General features: G+C 44.5%; 1 protein-coding gene across 6 annotated transcripts in view; it reads right to left on the reverse strand.

Annotated features, from left to right (window-relative positions):
• Positions 1-11,805, reverse strand: part of LOC117353889 (protein brambleberry-like) — a 72,381-nt gene extending 60,576 nt beyond the window's left edge. Inside the window, exon 1 of one of the 6 annotated variants that reach the window (XM_033930383.1) lies at positions 11,738-11,805. The gene's annotated coding sequence lies outside the window, so the exon portion shown is untranslated. The other 5 variants (XM_033930381.1, XM_033930382.1, XM_033930384.1 and 2 more) reach the window with 5 other exon arrangements.
• Between the last annotated feature and the right edge of the window lie 655 nt (positions 11,806-12,460).

Raw genomic sequence — 12,460 nt, forward strand, 5'->3', positions numbered from 1 at the left:
CCAAAAGCCGACGCCACGCTTGGAGAATCACCCAGCAATGAATGAAGAATCGACCGGAGTACTCCCACTATCGACTAAGTAAAGGAGAGGTCCCAGGACAGAGCCTCGAGGTACACCAATCCATACTTGCTCACGTGGAGCGCTAGTCTCCTCCCATGGCTTCCAGTATCACCTTTATGCTGATGACTCCCAGATCTACCTCTCTGCACCAAATCTCTCTGCTGAAACCCAGACCGGAGAGTCTCAGCCTGCCTGTCCGACATTGCTACCTGGATGTCTCACTAACATCTAAAATTGAATATGACTAAAAAAAAAACGGAGCTGCTCATCTTTCCGCCTGAACCCACGTGCTCTGTGTCTCTGTGGATAACACGCTGATCCTCCCTGTTTTGTCTGCTTGCAATCTTAGGGCTTCTTTTATTAAGCTGCGAAAGCATTTTTAGCGCACGCTAAACTCGCGCTACGCAGCTAGAACTAACGCCAGCCATCTTTGATTCCTTGCTCTCTTTCTCTGCCCAGATACAACATAATCATTAAAACCTGCTGCTTCTTCCTCTAATAGGGGTAAGAACATAAGTGCCTCTGCTGGATTAGACCAGAGGTCCATCACGCCCAGCAGTCTGCTCACGCGGTGGCCCATCAGGTCCAGGACCTGTATAGTAATCCTCTATCTATACCCTTCTATCCCCTTTTCCTTCAGGAAATCGTCCAATCCCTTCTTGAACTCCAATACCGTACTCCGTCCTATCACTCCCTCCAGAAGCACATTCCAGGTGTCCACCCTTTGGGTGAAGAAGAACTTCCTAGCATTGGTTCTAAATCTGTCCCCTTTTAATTTTTCCGCATGCCCTCTCGTTCTTGTAGTTTTTGAAAGTTTGACAAATCTGTCCCTCTCCACTTTCTCTATGCCCTTCATGATCTTGTAAGTGTCTTTCATGTCCTCTCTAAGCCTCCGCTTTTCCAGGGAAAAGAGCCCCAGTTTCTCTAATCTTTCAGCATATGAAAGGTTTTCCATACCTCTTATCAATCACGTCACTCTTTTCTGAACCCTCTCGAGTATCACCATGTCCTTCTTAAGGTACGGCGACCAGTATTGGACGCAGTACTCCAGATGTGGGCGCACCATTGTCCGATACAACGGCAGGATGACCTCTTTCGATCTTGTTGTAATGCCTTTTTTGATAATACCCAGCATTCAATCAAAGAAGTGCATGCAAATAGATCTCATGTATATTCATTGGAAAAATCCTGAAAACTCGACTGGATTGCGGTCCTCGAGGAGGGACGTTGACACCCCTGCTCTATAATATTATCAAAATCTGGCCCTTCCTCTCCGAGCACACCACCAAAACACTTATCCACGCCCTCATCACCTCGCTTAGCCATCTCACTCCCCTTCTAATCTGTCCAGAATTCGATTGCACGACTCATATTGCAGGAGAGCCGCTGTACTCACGTTTCCCCTCTCCTAAAGTCACTTCATTGGCTTCCCATCCATTTCCGAATACAATTCAAACTCCTCTAACTGACCTACAAATGCACTCACTCAGCTGCCCCTCACTATCTCCTCCTATGTGTCCCCACCCTCCGTGGACTCCACTCAGCTGGTAAAGCCCGCCTATCTGGGCCCTTCTCTTCAACAGCCGACTCCAGACAATGTCCCTTCTACCTTCCTGCGCCTTATGCTTGAACAAGCTGCCCAAATCTCTATGGCGGGTTCCGTCTCTGGCTGTGTTCACAGCCAAGTTAAAAAGCCCACCTCTTCAAGAGTGCTTTCAGCTTGTAATTCCTCTCACCTTGTCTGTCTGTCCAAGTTAAATTCTAAGCTCTTCAGAGCAGGGACTGTCTATACATGTCAAAATGTACAGTTCTGCTTACACCTTTCAGCACTATATAAGTGATTAGTAGTAGAAGGGCTGTGGAGTCGGAGTCGGAGGAAATTTCGGGTACCTGGAGTCAGAATCAGAAGTACAAAAAACTGAGGAGTCGGAGTCGGAACAATTATCTACCAACTCCATTTTTGAACTTGGCATACCAATCACGAGCGATTCTTTCAGCTATAGCACCCACTATATACACAGCACAAATGTTGCGAGCAGCTTCTGCGGCCTTAGAACCTTGATTAAAAGCAAAAAGAAGGTGGTGTCGAAAATGCTCATTTCTCTCAACTTGACATTCCATTTTAACGATCTGAAAATTAACCAGTGCTGTGGAGTCTGAGTCGGAGTCAGAGGAAATTTTGGGTACTGGAGTCGGAGTCTGAAGTACAAAAAACTGAGGAGTCGGAGTCGGAACATTTATCTACCGACTCCACAGCCCTGAGTAGTAGTAGTAGTAGTTTAAATATTGATGAGCCCATTTGCATGGCAGAATTGGAGACTACTAGAAATATGTTAGAAAAGACCATGGTAAGCCGTTTTGATAATCCGCCACTAAAATACAGGCATGCTAAACTGGCTGGAACCAGTTTAGTGACCACGTTAAAGGCAACCTTAAGTTCTGAGAATCTTCCCCTTAGTCCCAAGGACAACCAGGGGGTCCTGTAAACCTGTTTTGAAAATCTCTACAGCAAGGACCACAATCCAGGACTCAGGATCCACACGGGCAATGGGATTTTCAGGATATCCTCTATAATAGAATCCTAAGCGCGCATGTGCACTTAGAACGGCGTGTTCCCTGACAGCATGCTGTGTCCCTCCGTGCCGAATTCCATTTTCAAACACGGAGGCAGGGAACACGCCGGCGACTCCCCCCTCCTGCCCTCACTCACCAACCGCTGCCGCCACTGCTGCTCCTCTTCAAAGCAGCTCTGCTGAGGATCGCGGCCGGCTGTAGTGAATCTCGCAGGCCGCTCTGCACTTCAGTAGCACGTTCCCTCTGACGCACGGATCGCGTCAGAGGGAACGTGCTACCGACGTGCAGAGCGTCCTGCAAGGTTGGCTACAGCCGGCCGCGATCCTCAGCAGGATACTTTGAAGAGGAGGGCAGACGTGAACGGACCAGGAAGCCGGATGCTGGACAGGGGGAGCAGGTAAGGGGTGGTAGTGGACAGCCGAGGAAAGAGAGAGACAGAAAGACAGACAGACAGAAGGTGGCCAAGGAGAGAGAGAGAGAAAGAAAGACACACACATCTTTTCTAGCACCTGTTAATGTAATGGGCTTAAAGACTAATCCATAATAAATATGCATGACAGATTTGCATATTAGAGATTTAGACTTAGGGTTACCAGACGTCTGGGAAAACCCAGATATGTCCTCTTTTTAGAGGACATATTCAGGTGCCCGGACAGACTTTCCAAACCTGGTAGTTTGTCTGGGTTTTGGAAAGCCCCGCCATATCTGAAGGGCCTCTGAACATGTGCTGACGACATCATACATATCCGCAAATGCTCAGAGGTCCTCCAGACCTGGCAAGAAAGTGACGAGGCGGTGTGTGGGTGAGTCTGAGGGATGGAACAGGGTGAGGCCTAGTGTCCAGGATTTTATGCACTTCAGATCTGGTAACCCTAGGTAGTTAGATTTCTCTGCAAATCGATTTTCCCTTGGGACTCTAGTACTACACCAAGTTCCTTAAACCTCTCTTCATAATATAATAGTAGCAGTTACAGAACCCTGTTACATTTTGATGATCCTTTTTATCCTCTGTATATCATAGGGAACAAATTTAAAGTTAAAACTAAATACCTTAAGTTAACACAAACCCCGGCATGACTAAACTATGTACAGAAGCACCAAAACTGGGAGCTGTGGTATATTTTAGTAATCGGAAAGTCATATTAAACCCAATTCCCCCCCCCTGAGTCCATCTGATAATTTTCTAACAGATTCAAAATAAAAGAATGTTAATATTTGATTTAACTTTACATACCTCTTAGTACAAAAAAAAAGTTTTAAAGTGGTTTACATAAAAAAAAAAAGATACAATGCATTCAATACAAAACACATAACAGCATTCTAACATTAATAAGAGAGTCATACTGCGCAACAAATGTTAACTTTTTGTCTGAGACAAGCAGAAAATGAGGTTTACTTTATAGAATTTGACCTCCTGTGTATGAAACTAGCCTTAGTTTTCTCCTGTCACGTATAGTTTTTGAGCAAATCGCTGCTATTTATAGCACAAGAAGTCATAATGTAACGCATTGCGCCGATTTATGAGTTCCTATCAATATTATTTCCTAGAATCGTTTTGCTGTCGGAAGTGCGTTTATAAACGAGATTAGGAGCGTCTCTAATTAATGTCCAACAAGAGTCGGCCAGCATTGATGAATTCCGTCTGCCCCGATATCGTTATTCCATTTTAGCGATGTCCTAGTGAAACCTTTCCCCGTGGTCATCACTAACACTGCCGAGATTATCAGGGGAAAAAAAAAATCTAATTTGAGGCAAACTGTTTTAATATTTCAGAGATTGTTATAACATTTACTCCAAGCATTAGAAAAAGTGAAAAAGTTAATTTTTGCATTATAATGCTCTTTTGCCAAAAATCAGAGGGTTATACCAAAAAATTAAGGTCAGTTTTGAACTCAGTGACCCCAAATCACTATAGAATACCCACTACAATTCATGCCCCAAAATCTATTCAAGAGAAGATCCGCAAAATATAAACTCAAATACTGAATCAGGGGGCGCTGACGTCATCATTCAAGATGGCCGCTTGAACAATGGGCTCCACGCTCCTCATCAGAATAATAGCGAATTTCTGGTGCTGTACCCTATATTGATTTGAGTTAGCACATTGCCTTGCTTTCCCTTCGTGTGGCTTTTGTGAATCCTCCCATACTCTGGATGGCTCAATAGGGTAAATGTTCACTGAAAGATTACGCTTACCAGACTCGTGCTGGAGATCGCCCAAAACCTGCTCCGCCACGTGCAGGCCCAGCCCCAGAACTGCCTTCTCAGACCTTAGGCGTGCTGGCTTCCTCGCCATCGGAGGACACTATGGCAGATCTACAGGGCATGTTGCAGGAGATCCGGACTTGATTTAAAGATGGTTTGTTCCGAGTTGGCAGCGGACCTCCATGGGGAGATCTCTGAACTGGGGAGACGCGTAGATGATTCCAAGGGCTGCATCGAGGAACAGCAGGCAGATAAAACCCGCTTGGATACATAACATATGTATTTCCAGCACACTCAGCTCTATTTGCTCGACAAAATCAAGGACTTGGAAAACCGCAGTCAGTGGTCTAACATCCGGATCCGCGGTCTCCGCGAATCCGCTGACTATATGGATTGTGCAGTGGTGGTTCAGGGCATTGCCAGTCAGTTCCTCTCTGATGAAAATTCTACTGTGGCTCCAGAGAATATTAATTTGGAACGAGCTCATAGAGCTTTGCAAGCCCCCTGCTCTAACAGGCCATGCGATATAATAACCTGTTTTCAAGATTTTAAAATCAAAGAGGTAGTCATGGTCATAGCACGGATGCAATCGTCTATTCAGTGGGACAGTCATGATATTAAGCTTTATCATGATTTGGCCTTGGTCACTTTACGGCGGAGAGCGGACTTAAAGCTGGCTCTAAAATACCTGCGAGAAAAGGCGATTCGTTAATCGCTGGCGCCATCCATTTGCGCTCCCGTTTCATCTTGATGGGGCATTAAAAATAGTGCGCTCGATGGAGGATAACATCCAGATTTTCCCGGATGTGGGACTTTGGTGTCAAAGACTCCTCAGCAAGTGGTGGCCTTCGTGCTTTTCATCTGGTGGGACAGCAGGAAGAACCAGCAGAAAAAAAAAACTCTGATCCTGGTGGTAATCAGACCAACTGTAACGAAAGGAGATTCAGCACAGAGTGTTGCGATGAGAACAATTCTCAATCATGCTTCCGGATCACAAGTTTACCACAGAGGTGAGACGGTTAATACAAATACAGTAAAACCCTTTATAGTCAAATATGTTTTATTGAGCGAACAAAAAGAACATCAACAGGATAACAATCAAAAGGCTGACAAGCTCAACAGTTTCCAATTACAACACCCAAGAACCCCCCCAGCCCCAGCCCCGCCCACCCAAACCCCCCCCCCCAAGTAAAACGCTTTATAAAAACAAACATTACATTTTGAAAGAGATGCTCACGGAAATGGGTAACCAGCGTAACTCCCTTAAAAATGGTGAAACGTGATTGATCATTTACAAGAAGACATGCAATCAGGCAGCAGTGTTGTCTATTAGCTGAAGTCTTTTCAGCCCAGCCTTCAACATACAAAGCATTACAGTAATCTAATCTATGGACAACAAAAGCATCAACTTTATAATTTTACAAGGTTATTTTTTTGGACAAAAGAGGACTTATAAATTGTCAAATTAACCCAAGTTGAAGATAACATGATCTTGTTACTACAACGAATTGTTTTCAAATTTCAACACTGCATCACAATGAATTCCCAAAGTAACACATTTCATCTCTGAGGGGAATTGATTTACACTTAAAAAAAAGGGGGTGGGAAGAATAGAAAACCCAAAGAAAGATTTTTTTCTAGATAACCAAAGTGCGGCATATTTGTGCTGTAGTAGCAGCCAAAAAAAGCTAACGCCAAGACTAAAGGTTAGATTCACTAAGCAAACCGATCGTGTATCGATTGGTTTGCGGTCCTTTTACGACCCGATTTTCCTCCGATCCGATTCACTAACCTTGTGGCGGATCACCTCTGATCCGTTGTCGATCCTTGCATGGAAATGAGGGGAAACAGCCTGCAAAGTAGGAAGGGCCGCAATTCACTAACAAAAAGCAGGCACACCGACTGGGCTGGCCGATCCAAAAACAAGTGACTGCTCAGGACTAGTCACTTGTGTAAAAACCCTGCTCTTTGCCCCGATCTCCTGCTCTGGCCGCCCTGCTTTTGCCTCAAATCTCTCCTGCCTGCCACCCCGACTCACCGCCCTACTCTCGCCCCAAATCTCTCCTGCCTGCCACCCCGACTCACCGCCCTACTCTCGCCCCAAATCTCTCCTGCCTGCCACCCCGACTCACCGCCCTACTCTCGCCCCAAATCTCTCCTGCCTGCCACCCCGACTCACCGCCCTACTCTCGCCCCAAATCTCTCCTGCCTGCCACCCCGACTCACCGCCCTACTCTCGCCCCAAATCTCTCCTGCCTGCCACCCCGACTCACCGCCCTACTCTCCCCCCAAATCTCTCCTGCCTGCCACCCCGACTCACCGCCCTACTCTCACCCCAAATCTCTCCTGCTTGCCACCCCGACTCACCGCCCTACTCTCACCCCAATCTCTCCTGCCTGCCACCCCGACTCACCGCCCTACTCTCACCCCAAATCTCTCCTGCCTGCCACCCCGACTCACCGCCCTACTCTCACCCCAAATCTCTCCTGCCTGCCACCCCGACTCACCGCCCTACTCTCACCCCAAATCTCTCCTGCCTGCCACCCCGACTCACCGCCCTACTCTCACCCCAAATCTCTCCTGCCTGCCACCCCGACTCACCGCCCTACTCTCACCCCAAATCTCTCCTACCTGCCACCCCGACTCACCGCCCTACTCTCACCCCAAATCTCTCCTGCCTGCCACCCCGACTCACCGCCCTACTCTCACCCCAAATCTCTCCTACCTGCCACCCCGACTCACCGCCCTAGTCTCACCCCAAATCTCTCCTGCTGCCCCGACTCTCCTGCCCTTCCTTGCACTGTGAGCCCGTGGTTCTAACCCACAGGTTAAAACCAGAAGCTTGCTGGGCTATTTAAAAAAAAGTAAGAAAAAAATCGCTGCTCTTCTGCGCATGCATCGGGATCGCTACAGATCGATCCCGGCGGTTGGTTGGGGCACGATTCCAATTGCCCTCATTTGCATGACGGCGATTTGTGAATCAGCCCCCCGGACACGGATCGAATCGGATCCGTGCCCTTAGTGAATCTAACCCTAAGAATATTAGAATGCCTCTGTATTGCTCCATGGTGCAATCTCACCTTGAGAATTGCATTCAATTCTGGTTGGCGTATCTCACAAGATATAACGGTACTAGAAAAGGTTCAAAGAAGGGTGACCAAGATGATAAAGGTGACGGAACTCCTCCCATAAGAGGAAAGACTACAAAGGTTAGGGCTTTTCAGCTTGGAAAAGAGATGATTGAAGACTACAAAATCCTCAGTGGAGTAGAACGGGTACAAGTGGATCGATTTCTGCTTCATCAAAAATTACAAAAAGGCTAGGGAGCACTCGAAATTACAAGGAAATACTTTTAAAATTAATAGGAGGACATTTTTTTTTTTCATTCAATGAATAGTTAAACTCTGGAGTGCATTGCCAGAGAATGTGGTAATGGCAGTTAAAGATAGGTTTAAAAAAAGGTTGACAAGTTCTTGGAGGAAAAGTCTGTAGTTTGCTATTGAGACAATGGAGTAAACCACTACTTGCCCCGAGTTTGGTAGCATGAAATGTTTTTATTTGGGGTTCTACCAGGTACTTTTGACCTGGAGGACGGATTGAGACATCCAGGTTTTACAACCATTTTTTCCAATGGAAGTAAAACCCAAATCTCTCAATCCATCCTCTTTTTTTTTTTTTTTTTAACCATATTGTATACCTATACTGTTATCGTTCCAGTCTCCTCTGCTCACAACCTTGGAGTGGTCTTCGATTCCGACCTCTCATTTTCTACACACATCCAACAAGCCGCTAAGACCTGTCGCTTCTATCTCTACAACATCACCAAAATTCACCCCCTCCTCTCATACTACCCAAACCCTTGTCCACGCTTTCGTAACCCGCACTTAGATTACTGCAATCTACTCCTAACTGATTGCCCGCAGTGCCGCCTCTCCCCCTTGCAATCTGTGCAAAACTCTGCTGAGCGACTCATCTTCTACCAACCTCGCTACGCTCACGTCACCCCTCTCCTTAAGTCACTTCACTGGCTCCCCATCTGCCATCACATACAGTTCAAGATCTTATTGCTGACCTACAAGTGGGTTCATTCTGCTGCCCCTCAATCTCTCTCCTCTTTCCTTATTCATCTCCCAGAGAACTCCGTTCCTCAGATATACCCTTCTCCCCCATTGCCAATTCCAGACTTTGTTCCTTTCATCTAGCTGCCAAGTCCCTTCCCTTCTTTAAAAGCAGATTGAAAACTCACCTTTTTGATATAGCTTTCAATCCTTAACCCAACTCCTCTGCCCTCCAACCCAGCCAACAGATTAACCGTATCCATGACATCCCATTTGTCTGTTTAGATCAGGGGTCTCCAAAGTCCCTCCTTGAGGGCCGAATCCAGTCGGGTTTTCAGGATTTCCCCAATGAATATGCATTGAAAGCAGTGCATGCACATAGATCTCATGCAGATTCATTAGGGAAATCCTGAAAACCCGACTGGACTTGGCCCTCAAGGAGGGACTTTGGAGACCCCTGGTTTAGATTGTAAGCTCTTTTGAGCAGGAACTGTCTTCTTTGCGACTATGTACAGCGCTGCGTGCGTCTGGTAGCGCTATAGAAATAATTCACAGCAGTAGTAGCAGCTAGATGGATCATTGGTCTAACCCAGTAGGGCTATTTTTATATATTCTTATGTTAATCTTGATCAAACAACTGCAAACAGTCCAAAATACAGCACCAAGACTCATCTACTCCCTAAAGAAACACAACCACATTACTGAAGCATTCATGATCTCACACTGGCTCCCAATCCAGGAAAGAATACTATTCAAATTTTACGGAGACAGCCCAACCTACCTGAACAACCGACTCATCCATAATACCTCAACCAGACATAGAAAAACTCACACACCCACCAATCAAAGAAGTTAAATGAAAAAAAAACAAAACAAACTTTACAATGGCCTCCTAGCCACCCAAGCAGCGAAATTGGATAACCAAATCTCCAATCTGCTGATAACGACCATGCACTACAGATTATTCAGAAAAGAAATAAAGACTGTACTCTTCAAGAAATCCCTGATTAAGTCTTAACATCACAATTACCTCATTCCTCCTATCTTCTTAACTCCCTGAAAATACCCACCCTATTCTCTACCTTCACTAGTCATGACCACTGATCTCTTCTTGTAACAGACCAACCTTAAATCTTTTGTAATCCGCCTTAAACCGCAAGGTAACGTCGGAATAGAAATATCTAAAGTAATGTAATGAAAAAGTATAAATCATGATCTTGAAGTTACGGCACTAACAGATCTAGTTTGTAATTTAGATCCGACATTAAAAAAAAAAACCCCAACAACACACAATGAAGCTGATGTTATGAAAGCAATTACAAGTCTTAAATAAATAAATGAAATAAGCAATCCTATCATTCTGGCCAGAGGAATAAAGTACAAATTAAAAAGCAAAGGAGATAAAAGTGATCTGACCTGGCTCCACTGGACAGATTGAAACTACTTTGAAACCACTTCAAAATATCTGAACATATACCAAACTTGGGGAAAGCACTATGAATGCATGCATGAACTCATAAATCATCAACAAATAGGGAAGGTTACCTGTATGAGGCCTTTAAAAAAAAAAAAAAGCATAGACTCAACATCCTTGTCTCATCAGAAACAATATAGGAAAGACAAAAAGATTCAAGGACAAAACCCCATAATCAAGACAAAGCCACATGCCTTGTGTGAGGCTTTTTACTTCAAATTATTTTTTGTTTCTTAACTACTTAAAACGGTCATTGATCTTCATTCTATCACCTTATAGTTTATCATTTATGGTTTTTGCACTGGAAGTGACAGAAGTTTACAAGGTCAAAATAAATCACTAGAGAAAGGAACAGCATAAAAATAACAGGAAAGCTACACTCTACACTGTTATTATCAACAGGGAAGAAGAAGAGAATAGTCACCAGAGCTGCTCCAAATCTTACTGCTCTTCCCCTACCAACCTGGTTCTGAACTGCTAACCAGTCACAGCTGCTCAAGGGAACTCTCTTGACATTGGGAGGAGAGAAAATGCAAATTTATATAGTGGATTCAGTAGATAAGGGCCTTTAGTTGCTCCTCCAGCTTTCTGCCACTTTCACTACATAAACACCAAAATCCTAAACTTAAATCAACACCTGCTGCTGTGGATTTTGGTATCTTCCTCTTTGGTTCTTTAAAGATCCCATAATGTAATCTAGCTCCAGGGGGCTCCTTATCTACCAGCAAGCTTTGCAAAGACTTCAGTCACCAAAATGACTCTTCAAGCAAGGAGTCTTCCTTTTTTTTTTGTCTCCTCTCAAAATGGACTCATGGCTGTTCCTTATTATTTTATCAAACTAATAGGGAGATAACTCTTAAATATCCTGTGATGAAGATCTTCAATTTCTAGTGTCACAGCTCTAAATTAAATTTTAAACTTCTTTTAAAATTATTTAAACTAATAGTGAAGTGCTCAGACCTTATAACCAGTGATTTAGTGATGTCATTAAACTGAGGTTAACAAGGGGACCAGCACTGCCCATCCTTATACATAAAGACACTTATTAGTTTAAATAATTTTAAAAGAAGTTTAAAATTAATTTAGAGTTGTTCCATATTATTAACATAGCTTCATGCAATTAATAACAGAAACCGTCCATCCAGTTCCCTCCTTCTCCCCAGGTCAACCTTACCATAAGAGCTATTAACCCCCCCCTCCATACACAAGAAGATCTTTCCTGCTAAGCTCTTCAGCTGAATGTTTCTGGCAAAATGAAAATGGATTCATGAAAAGCCCCTTAAAATGCTCTGGCAAGGGCCAAAGTGTAAACCGTATCAGGCAGTTTTTCTCCCAAGTAACTAATAGGCTGAACCTGAAGCTTTACATGCTAAAAACTGGCTTTTGGAGCTGGAACACATCTGGATGAGGCTCTGCAGAACTAGATCAAGAAATAATATGTACTTTACAGAGGGCTGCCTTGAAAATTAATGACTAAATTGCACATAGCTGAGCAGGGGATGTGATCTAGCTCCAAAAGCCAGGTTTTTTTCTTTGCAAACCTTCAGATTCGCTACATGGTTGGCAATAAATAAATGAGGTGATTTGCATATTTGCATACTGCTGGGCAAAGGGCTGAAAGCAGAGTCACCCTGTTACCCACTCCAGGTGACCTTATAGCAGGTGCTGGATTTTTGCCAGCCTCATCCCGGTGCATTATAAGACCCACAGCACTGATTAGGCAAGTTTAAAACTAGGACTAACTGGCCAAAAAAGTCTTGCTCTTGGAAGGGTAATTTGGCAGCTCTGCTTTCAGCCCTTCACAAGAATTAAACTCTAGTCAGTGTATTTTGATGCTGAAGGGCATAAAGTAATATTGCCAACTGGATCCAGAGTTAATCCAGGCCTGGTTTTACCTCATTGCATGCAGGGACTTGTAGTCATGTTCTTAGGGTCCGCAATGGGAAAATAAGAACTAAAAATCCCTCATGCCATGAGGTAAACCCAGGCCTGGATTAACCCTGTTGGATGAATCTGGATCGAGCTGGCTATCCAACAATAAAAACAAGTGTGAGGGCATGGGAGGGGGGTGAAGTGGGTAGACAGACGT

Source organism: Geotrypetes seraphini, chromosome 2 (genome assembly GCF_902459505.1).
Source record: "Geotrypetes seraphini chromosome 2, aGeoSer1.1, whole genome shotgun sequence".
NCBI classification, from domain to species: domain Eukaryota; kingdom Metazoa; phylum Chordata; class Amphibia; order Gymnophiona; family Dermophiidae; genus Geotrypetes; species Geotrypetes seraphini.